Source organism: Mobula hypostoma, chromosome 22 (genome assembly GCF_963921235.1).
Source record: "Mobula hypostoma chromosome 22, sMobHyp1.1, whole genome shotgun sequence".
NCBI lineage: Eukaryota > Metazoa > Chordata > Chondrichthyes > Myliobatiformes > Myliobatidae > Mobula > Mobula hypostoma.
The window spans coordinates 4,279,557-4,289,914 of NC_086118.1; positions in this window are offsets into that span (position 1 = coordinate 4,279,557).

Consider the following 10,358-nt stretch of genomic DNA (forward strand, 5'->3'; position numbering starts at 1 on the left):
TTACTAATCCATCCTTCCACTTCCTCATCCAGGTCATTTATAAAAATCACGAAGAGTAAAAGGCCCCAGAACAGATCACTGACCTCCATACAGAATATGACCAGTCTACAACCACTCTTTGCCTTCCGTGGGTAAGCTAGTTCTGCATCCACAAAGCAATGTCTCCTTGGATCCCATGCCTCCTTACTTTCTCAATTAGCCTTGCGTGGGGTACCTTATCAAATGCCTTGCTGAAATCCATATACACTGCATCTACTGCTCTTCCTTCATCAATGTGTTTAGTCACATCCTCAAAAAATTCAATCAGGGTCATAAGGCATGACCTGCCTTTGACAAAGCCATGCTGACTGTTCCTAATCATATTATACCTATAATTTCCTGGGCTATCTCTACTCCCTTTCTTGAATAAAAGAACAACATCTGAACCTTCCAATGCCCCGGAACCTCTCCCATCCCCATTGATGCAACGATCATCGCCAAAGGCTCAGCAATCTTTTCCCTTGCCTCCCACAGTAGCCTGGGGTACATCTCATCAGGTCCCAGTGACTTATCCAACTTGATGCTTTCCAAAAGCTCCAGCACATTCCCTTTCTTCAATATCCACATGCTCAAGCTTTTCAGTCCACTGCAAGTCATTACAATAATCACCAAGATCCTTTTCCATGGTAAATACTGAAGTAAAGTATTCATTAAGTACCTCTGCTATTTTGTCCGGTTCCATACACACTTTCTCACTGTCACACTTGATTGGTCCTATTCCTTCACGTCTTATCCTCTTGCTCTTCACATACTTGTAGAATGCCTTGGGATTTTCCTTAATCCTGCCCATCAAGGCCTTCTCATGGCCCCTTCTGGCTCTCCTAATTTCCTTCTTAAGCTCCTTCCTGTTAGCCTTATAATCTTCTGATCTCTAACATTACCCAGCTCTCTGAACCTTTTGTAAGCTTTTCTTTTCTTCTTGACTAGATTTATTACAGCCTTTGTACACCATGGTTCCTGTACCCTACCATAACTTCCCTGTTTCATTGGAACGTACCTATGCAGAACTCCACACAAATATCTCCTGAACATTTGTCACATTTCTTCCATACTTTTCCCTGAGAACATTTGTTCCCAGTTTAAGCTTCCAAGTTCCTGTCTGATAGCCTCATAATTCCCCTTACTCCAATTAAACGCTTTCCTAACTTGTCTGTTCCTTTCTCTCTCCAATGCTGTTGTAAAGGAGATAGAATTATGATCACTATCCCCAAAATACTCTCCCACTGAGAGCATTTGCACCTGACCAGGTTCCTTTCCCAATACCAAATCAAATACAGCCTCTCCTCTTGTAGGCTTATCTACATATTGTATCAAGAAACCTTCCTGAACACACCTAACAAACTCCACCCCATCTAAACCCCTTGCTCTGGGGAGATGTCAATCGGTATTTGGGAAATTAAAATCTCCCATCACGACAACTCTGTTATTATTACACCGTTCCAGGATCTGTTTCCCTATCTGCTCCTCGATACCCCTGTAACTTTTGGGCGGCCTATAAAAAACACCCAGTAAAGCTATTGATCCCTTCCTGTCCCTAACCTCCACCCACAGGGACTCCGTAGACAATCCCTCTGAGACATCTACCTTTTCTGCGGCCGTGACACTATCTCTGATTGACAGTGCCACGCCCCCACCTCTTTTGCCTCCCTCCCTGTCCTTTCTGAAACATCTAAATCCCGGCACTTGATGTAACCATTCCTGTCCCTGAGCCATCCAAGTCTCTGTAATGTACTCTCCAAGTACTGATCCACGCTCTAAGCTCATCCACTTTGTTCACAACACTCTTTGCATTAAAATAGACACATCTCAAACTGTCGGTCTGAACGCGTCCCTTCTCTATCACCTGCCTATCCTTCCTCTCACACTGTCTCCAAACTTTCTCTATTTGTGAGCCGACCGCCTCTTCCTCTGTCTCTTCAGTTCGGTTCCCACCCCCCCAACAATTCTAGTTTAAACTCTCCCCAACGGCCTTAGCAAACCTCCCCAACAGCATATTGGTCCCCCTGGGATTCAAGTACAAACTGTCCTTTTTGTACAGGCCACACCCGCCCCAAAAGAGGTCCCAATGATCCAGAAATCTGAATCTCTGCCCCCGCTCCAATCCCTCAGCCGCACATTTATCCTCTACCTCACTCTATTCCTATACTCACTGTCACGTGGTATAGGCAGTAATCCCGAGATTACTACCTTTGTGGTCCTGCTTCTCAATTTCCTTCCTTACTCCTTCTAGTCTGTTTTCAGGACCTCTTCCCTTTTCCTACCTATGTCATTGGTACCAATATGCACCATGACCTCTGGCTGTTGTCCCTCCCACTGCAGGAGGGAGGGAGAACAGCCCTCCTGGAGGAGAGAACATATTGAGTCATTTGAAGAAAGACAAGATGAATAAATCTACAGGGACTGATAGAATCTACCGCAGGTTATTGAGGGAGACAAGAGAGGAGTTTTCTGGGGGCTAGACACAGAGCATTGTATCCTCTTTAGCCAGAGGAGAGGTTCCAGAAATGTGGTTCCTTTGTTTGAAGGCTATTAGAGACAAACTGGGAAATCACAGGCTGGTGGTAGGAAATAATTGGAAAAGATTCTTCTAAAAGGACATGGGACAATAATACCTATATCAGCACTTCTTTTCTTAGGTAAGGGGCCCAAAACTGCTCACAAAACTACTAGTGCTGTCTGACCAATACCTTGGAAAGCCGCAGCATTACATTCTTGCCCTAGTATTCTAGTTCTCTCAAAATGAATGCTAACATTGCATTTGCCTTCCTTACCACCGACTCAGCTTACAAGTCAACCTTTAGGGAACCCTGCACGAGAATTCCCAAGTCCCTTTGTACCTTTGATTTTTGAATTTTCTCCCCATTTAGAAAAAAGTCCACAACTTTATTCCTTCTAAAAAAAAGTGCATGGCCATGCATTTCCTTACACTAAATTCCATCTGCTGCTTTTTTCCTCATTCTACCAATCTGTCCAAGCTCGACTGCAGACCCCCTGATTTCTCAACACTAGCTGCCACTCCAGCTATTTTTGGATCATCCACAAACTTGACCACAAAGTCATAAATTCCTTCATCCAAATCATTAACGTACAACATGAAAAGAAGTACAACAGGACATAGATCATTTGGAAACATGGGTGGAGAAAAAGGAGATGGAATTTAATCTTAACAAGTGCGAGGTGTTGCAAAATGGGAGGTTAAATATAGGATGGATGTATACAGTAAATGGCATGACTCTCAGGAGCATTGATGTACAGAGTGATTGTGAGATTTTGAGGTGAAGTAGATAGTTTTCTGAAAGTGGCAATACAAGCAGATATAGAAACATAGAAACATAGAAAATAGGTGCAGGAGTAGGCCATTCGGCCCTTCGAGCCTGCACCGCCATTCAGTATGATCATGGCTGATCATCCAACTCAACCCTGTACCAGCCTTCCCTGCATACTCGCTGATCCCTTTAGCCACAAGGGCCATATCTAACTCCCTCTTAAATATAGCCAGTGAACCGGCCTCAACTGTTTCCTGTGGCAGAGAATTCCACAGATTCACCACTTGCTGTGTGAAGAAGTTTTTCCTAATCTCGGTCCTAAAAGGCTTCCCCTTTATCCTCAAACTGTGACCCCTCGTTCTGGACTTCCCCAACATCGGGAACAATCTTCCTGCATCTAGCCTGCCCAATCCCTTTAGGATTTTATACTTTTCAATAAGATACCCCCTCAATCTTCTAAATTCAAGAGAGTATAAGCCTAGTCGATCCAGACTTTCATCATATGAAAGTCCTGCCATCTCAGGAATCAATCTGGTGAACCTTCTTTGTACTCCCTCTATGGCAAGGATGTCTTTCCTCAGATTAGGGGACCAAAACTGCACACAATACTCCAGGTGTGGTCTCACCAAGGCCTTGTACAACTGGAGTAGTACCTCCCTGCTCCTGTACTCGAATCTTCTCGCTATAAATGCCAGCATACCATTCGCCTTTTTCACCGCCTGCTGTACCTGCATGCCCACTTTCAATGACTGGTGTATAATGACACCCAGGTCTCGTTGCACCTCCCCTTTTCCTAATCGGCCACCATTCAGATAATAATCTGTTTTCCTATTTTTGCCACTGAAGTGGATAACCTCACATTTATCCACATTAAATAGCATCTGCCATGTGGTGGTAAAGAAGACATACCTAATTCCTGCATTTATAGGTTGGAGCCTAGAGTATAAAGTTTGGAAGTTACGCTGCAGCTGCATGAAACTTTGGTTAGACCATACTTGTGTGCAATTCTGGTCTCCGCATTACAAAAAATGTTTCGAGGCTTTAGAGAGGATATTCTCCAGGATTGTGCCTGGATTAGAGGGTACTAACTTTTAGGAGAAGTTGGACAAAGTTGGATTGTTTTCTCTGGAGCATTGGAGGCTGAGGGGCAACTTGATGGAGGTTTATAAGATTAAGAGAGGCATAATAAGGCAGATACTAGGAGTCTTTTCCCTGAAGTGCAAGTGCTTTACATTGGAGGGCATAGCTTTGAGGTGAGGGGAGGGGAAGTTTAAAGGAGTTTGAGAGGCAAATATTTACACTGTGGTGGGCGCTGTCAGGTGTTACACGTCAACATTTCTTTTTACTCCGTAAGCATAATTTTAGGCGGATGGATGACGTCATTAACAAAATGCGGAGAGTTGCTGGGACATTCAGCAGTTAAGGGACGACGGACTGCGGGCTACCAGCGGGAGAGCGAGCTGGGTGGAGTGAGTTGAAGAGTTCGCTACAGCAGCAGGCGAGCCTTATACTTCTCCATGTCCAGAAGATTGTGATAATTAGCAGCACACAGTGCATACTGTCACTTTGTAGGATCCATACTTGGACTTCTGGAGTATCCTGTGGCGACCACTTTTTGTTAATGCATGGATTCGAGTGTGTTATGTTGCAACCACTTGTGTTAAGGAATATTCCGTGGCTGTCACCTTGTGATATCCCTACAGGGATTTTGGAAGTTATTCATCGCTTTGTTACCCCTGCATGGACTCTAGTATTTCAGTGATGACTACTCGACTTCTGGCACGTAACATAAAGTTTTTTTTTGTGACAGCAATATTTTAGAGGTATTTAAATAGGCACACGAAGAGGCAGGGATTGGAGGGATATAGAAAATGTGCAGGTAGATGGATTTTATTGAAATTGGTCAGCATGGATGTCATGGACCAAAACCTGTTCTATGTACCTCTCTTCCCTTCAATCCTTCTGATATCTCACATCTCACCTCCTCCATTCACTCCCCACCTTTCCCTCTCTCTCCCATCTTCAATCCTCTTTCCATCACCACTTACCCTTCCCTCATCACCTCTCTTTATGCCTCTTCCCCTCCTTCCTCCATTTATATCCAGTTCCCTCCCCCACCCACCCTTCCACGTCTCCCCCTTGCCTTCTCAACTCCTCCTTTCATTTGTCCTCATCTTTTCCCCATCTGCCCATCCCTATCTTTCATGTAGAGTCAGTGGACACCAAGGTCTTGGTCCTGATGCCTGGTGCCATCAATGCAGTTAATCAGGAATCTCTCCTCCTGGCACCTCAACCTCTCAGCTCGTTACACTTTTCACAGGGAATTATTGGAAGAAGGACCCCTCATCAAGTTCTACCCATGCACAGAAATACAAGTACACATTCCTAATACTATTTCCCTCCCCAGGGCAAACAGTGAAATGAAGAACCAATTACCTGCACATTAATTACACAGTGCCTTTAATTGCACATTCATTGGAGAGAGCTGTGAACTTTCATTATTTAATGAAAATGCTTCCATCCTGCTGTGTTGCCACTAGGAGAAACTGTATGAGGTCATTTACTGCTGGACCTAAAGGATGATCAATTACTTATTAAGTGTCTTTGTGTGTAAGATACCATCCTCCTGTGGCTGATAACTCAATTACCAGTGCACCAGTCGTGAGTTGGAGAGCTCCGAGAGAGAGGCGGCGCCCAGGTCTGGGAGCAAAGTTTAAAAGGGGAAAGCTTCATGGGGACTCGGCTATAACCAGCACACCATCATGAGTTGGAGAGCAGGGAAAGTTCAGGCATAAAAAGGAGCCACTGCCTAGCAGAGCAGTCATCGACGGAATGGTCTGAAGCAGAGTGATAGGGCCTTGGCTCATTCGGGCTTCGGCGAATGTGGGTAAATGGACTTCATTTTTTCCCTTGCAATTTTTTTGGAGGAACAGAGAGCATGTCTGTAGGGTTAGTACTTTGCTCTGGGTGTCAGATGTGGGAATCCTGGGAATCTTAGTCTCCCAGATGGCCACATCTGCATCAGGTGCACCAAGATGCAGCTCCTGAGAGACCGTGTTGGGGATCTGGAGCTGTGGCTTGATAACCTACAGCTTATTAGGGAGAGTGAGCAGGAGATAGATAGGTAGGAGCTACAGGGAGCTAGTCACCTCGAGGCTGCAGGAGTTAGACAAGTGGGTGACTGTCAGGGAAGGGAAGAAAAGAGCTCAGATAGTAGAGAGCATCCCTGTGGCCATCACCCTCAGTAATCATTATCTCTTTTTGGATGTTGTTGAGGGGGATGACCTGACAGAGGACGACCATGGTGATCGGGTCTCTGGCACTGAGCCTGGTACGATGACGCAGTAGGGAGAGAAGAAGATGAGGAATGCAGTAGTCATAGGGGATTCCATAGTGAGGGGAACAGACAGGAGGTTCTGTCAACCTGATAGAGATAGCCACATGATGTGTTACTTCCCAGGTGCCAGGGTACTGGATGTCTTAGATCGGGTGCAGAGTATTCTGAAGGGAGAGAGTGAACAGCTAGAATTTTTGGTACGCGTTGGTACCGATGACATAGGTAGAAAAAAGGAGGAGGTCCTAAAGAGAGAATTCAGGAACCTTAAAAGTAAGACCTCCAGGGTAGTAATCTTGGGATTGCTGCCTGTGCCACATGCTTACCAGTGCAAAAATAGCATGATCAGGCATGTTAATACATGGCTGAGAGACTGGTGTAGGGGGCAGGGCTTCGGGTTCCTGGATCATTGGGCCCTCTTCTGGGGGAGGTACGACCTGTACGAAAAAGAGAAGTTACACCTGAACCCAAAGGGGTCCAATATCCTTGCAGGCAGGTTTAATAGAGCTGTTAGGGAGGGTTTAAACTAATTTGGCAGGGGGATGGGAACTGGAGTAATAGGACTGAGGAAGGGGAAAACAGAAATAAATCAAAGATAGAGTGCAACAGAGATGATAGAAAGGGCGGACAGGAGATGAGGCATAATCACAGGGCAATAGAGGCGTGGTGCAGTTAAAACAGAAAGCAACAAATATTGGACTGAAAGTGTTATATTTGAATGCACGCAGCATAAGAAATAAAATGGATGGTCTTGAAATTCAGCTACAGATTGGCCAGTATGACATTGTGGCCATCTCTGAAACTTGGCTAAAGGATGACTGCCATTGGGAGCTGAACGTCCAAGGATATACGGTGTATCGGAAAGATAGGTTAGTAGGCAGAGGGGGTGGTGTGGCCCTGTGTGTAAGAAATATTAAATCATTAGAAAAGGATGACATAGGATCGGAAGATGTAGAGTCTCTTTGGATTGAGTTAAGAAATGGCAAGGGTAAAATGACCCTAACAGGCGTCCAAACAGCAGCCGGTATATGGATTACAAATTACAGCAGGAGATGGAAGAGGCATGTCAGAAGGGCAATGTCATGATAATCGTTGGGGATTTCAACATGAAAGTGGATTGGGAAAACTAGGCCAGTACTGGACCTCAAGAGAGAATTTGTAGAATGTGTAAAGGATGGCTTTTTAGAACAGCTTGTTGTTGAGCCCACTAGGGGATTGGTTGTGCTGGATTGGGTGTTGTGCAATGATCCAGAGCTGATAAGAGAGCTTAAGGTTAAGGAACCTTTAGGGAACAGTGATCACAATATGATCGAGTTTACTTTGAAATTTGAGAAGGAGAAACTAAATTCCATTGTTGGTATTTCAGTGGAATAAAAGAAATTACAATGACATGAGAGGGGAACTGGCCAAGGTTGACTGGAAAGAGACACGAGCAGGCAGGACAGCAGAGCAGCAAGGGCTGGAGTTTCTGCAAAAAGTGAGGGAAGTGGAAGACAGATACGTTCCAAATAAGAAGAAATTTTCAAATGGAAGAAGGACACTATCATGGCTGGCAAGTGAAATTAGAGCCAAAGTAAAAGCAAAAGAGACGGCATACAAGGAAGTCAAAGCTAGTGGGAATACAGAGGATTGGGAAGCTTTTAAAAACTTGCAGAAGGAAACTAAGAAGGTCATTAGGAAGGAAAAAGATGCATTATGAAAGGAAGCTAGCGACTAATATCAAAGAAGATACTAAAACTTTCTTTAAGTATATAAACGGTAAAAGGGAGTTGAGGGTAGATATAGGATCAATACAAATTGATGCTGGAAATATTGTAATGAGAGACGCAAAGGAACTGAATGCATATTTTGCATCAGTCTTCACAGTGGAAGACATCTGCGGTATACCAGACATTCAAGAGTGCCAGGGAAGTGAATTATGTACAGTAGAAAATTACGACTGAGAAGGTGCTCAGGAAGCTTAATGCTCTGAGGGTGGATAAATCTCCTGGACCTGATGGAATGCACCCTCAGGTTCTGAAGGAAGTAGCTGGAGAAATTGCGGAGGCATTAGCAATGATCTTTCAAGAATTGATAGATTCTGGCATTGTACCGGATGACTGGAAAATTGCAAATGTTACTCTTCTACTTCAGAAGAGTAGGAGGCAGCAGAAAGGAAACTATAGACCTGTTAGCCTGACATCAATGGTTGGGAAGTAACTGAAATCGATTGTTAGGGATGAGATTATGGAATACCTGGAGGTACATAGCAAGATAGGCCAAAGCCAGCGTGGTTTCCTGAAAGGGAAATCCTGCCTGACTAACTTACTGCAATTTTTTGAGGCAATTACAAGCAGGGTAGACAAAGGAGATGCAGTAGATGTGGTGTACCTGGATTTTCAGAAGGCGTTTGACAAGGTGCCACACATGAGGCTGCTTAGCAAGATAAGATCCCATGGAATTCAAGTCAAGTCAAGCCATCAAGTCCCTTTTTATTGTCATTTCACCCATAACTGCTGGTACAGTACACAGTAAAAACAAGACAATGTTTTTCAGGACCATGGTGCTACATGAACAATACAAAAACTACACTGAACTACGTAAAAACAACACAAAAACTCCACTAGACTACAGACCTACCCAGGACTGCATAAATGAACAAACAATGCAGGCATTACAATAAATAATAAACAAGACAATAGGCACAGTAGAGGGCAGTAGGTTGGTGTCAGTCCAGGCTCTGGGTATTGAGGAGTCTGATGGCTTGGGGGAAGTTACATAGTCTGGTCGTGAGAGCCCGAATACTTCGGTGCCTTTTGCCAGATGGCAGGAGGGAGCTGACGAAGGGTCTCGGCCTGAAACGTCAACTGCACCTCTTCCTAGAGATGCTGCCTGGCCTGCTGCGTTCACCAGCAACTTTTATGTGTGTTGCTTGAATTTCCAGCATCTGCAGAATTCCTCGTGTTTAGGAGGGAGAAGACTTTGTATGAGGGGTGCGTGGGGTCCTTCATAATGCTGTTTGCTTTACGGATGCAGCATGTGACGTAAATGTCTGTAATGGCAGGAAGAGAGACCCCGATGATTTTCTCAGCTGACCTCACTATCCGCTGCAGGGTCTTGAGATCCGAGATGGTGCAATTTCCGAACCAGGCCGTGATGCAGCTGCTCAGGATGCTCTCAATACAACCTCTGTAGAATGTGGTGAAGATGGGGGAATTACAGGGAAGTACTAGCATGGTTGATTGGCAGAAAACAGAGCGTGGGAATAAAGGGATCCTATTCTGGCTGGCTGCCGGTTACCAGTAGAGTTCCACAGGGGTCAGTGTTGGGACCACTGCTTTTTATGATGTATGTCAATGATTTGGGCTATGGGATTAATGGATTTGTGGTTAAATTTGCTGATGATACAAAGGTAGGTGGAGGAGCGGGTAGTGTTGAGGAAACAGTGAACCCGCAGATAGACTTAGCTAGTTTAGGGGGATGGGCAAAGAAGTGGCAAATGAAATACAATGTTGGAAAGTCTATGGTCATGCACTTTGGTAGAGAAATAAACGGGTAGATTATTATTTAGATGGTGAGAGAATCCAAAATGCAGAGATGCAAAGGGACTTGGGAGTCCTCGTGCAGGATACCCTAAAGGTTAACCTCCAGGTTGAGTCGGTGGTGAAGAAGGAAAATGCAATGTTGGCATTCATTTCTAGAGGTACAGAGTATAAGAGCAGGGATGTGATGTTGAGGCT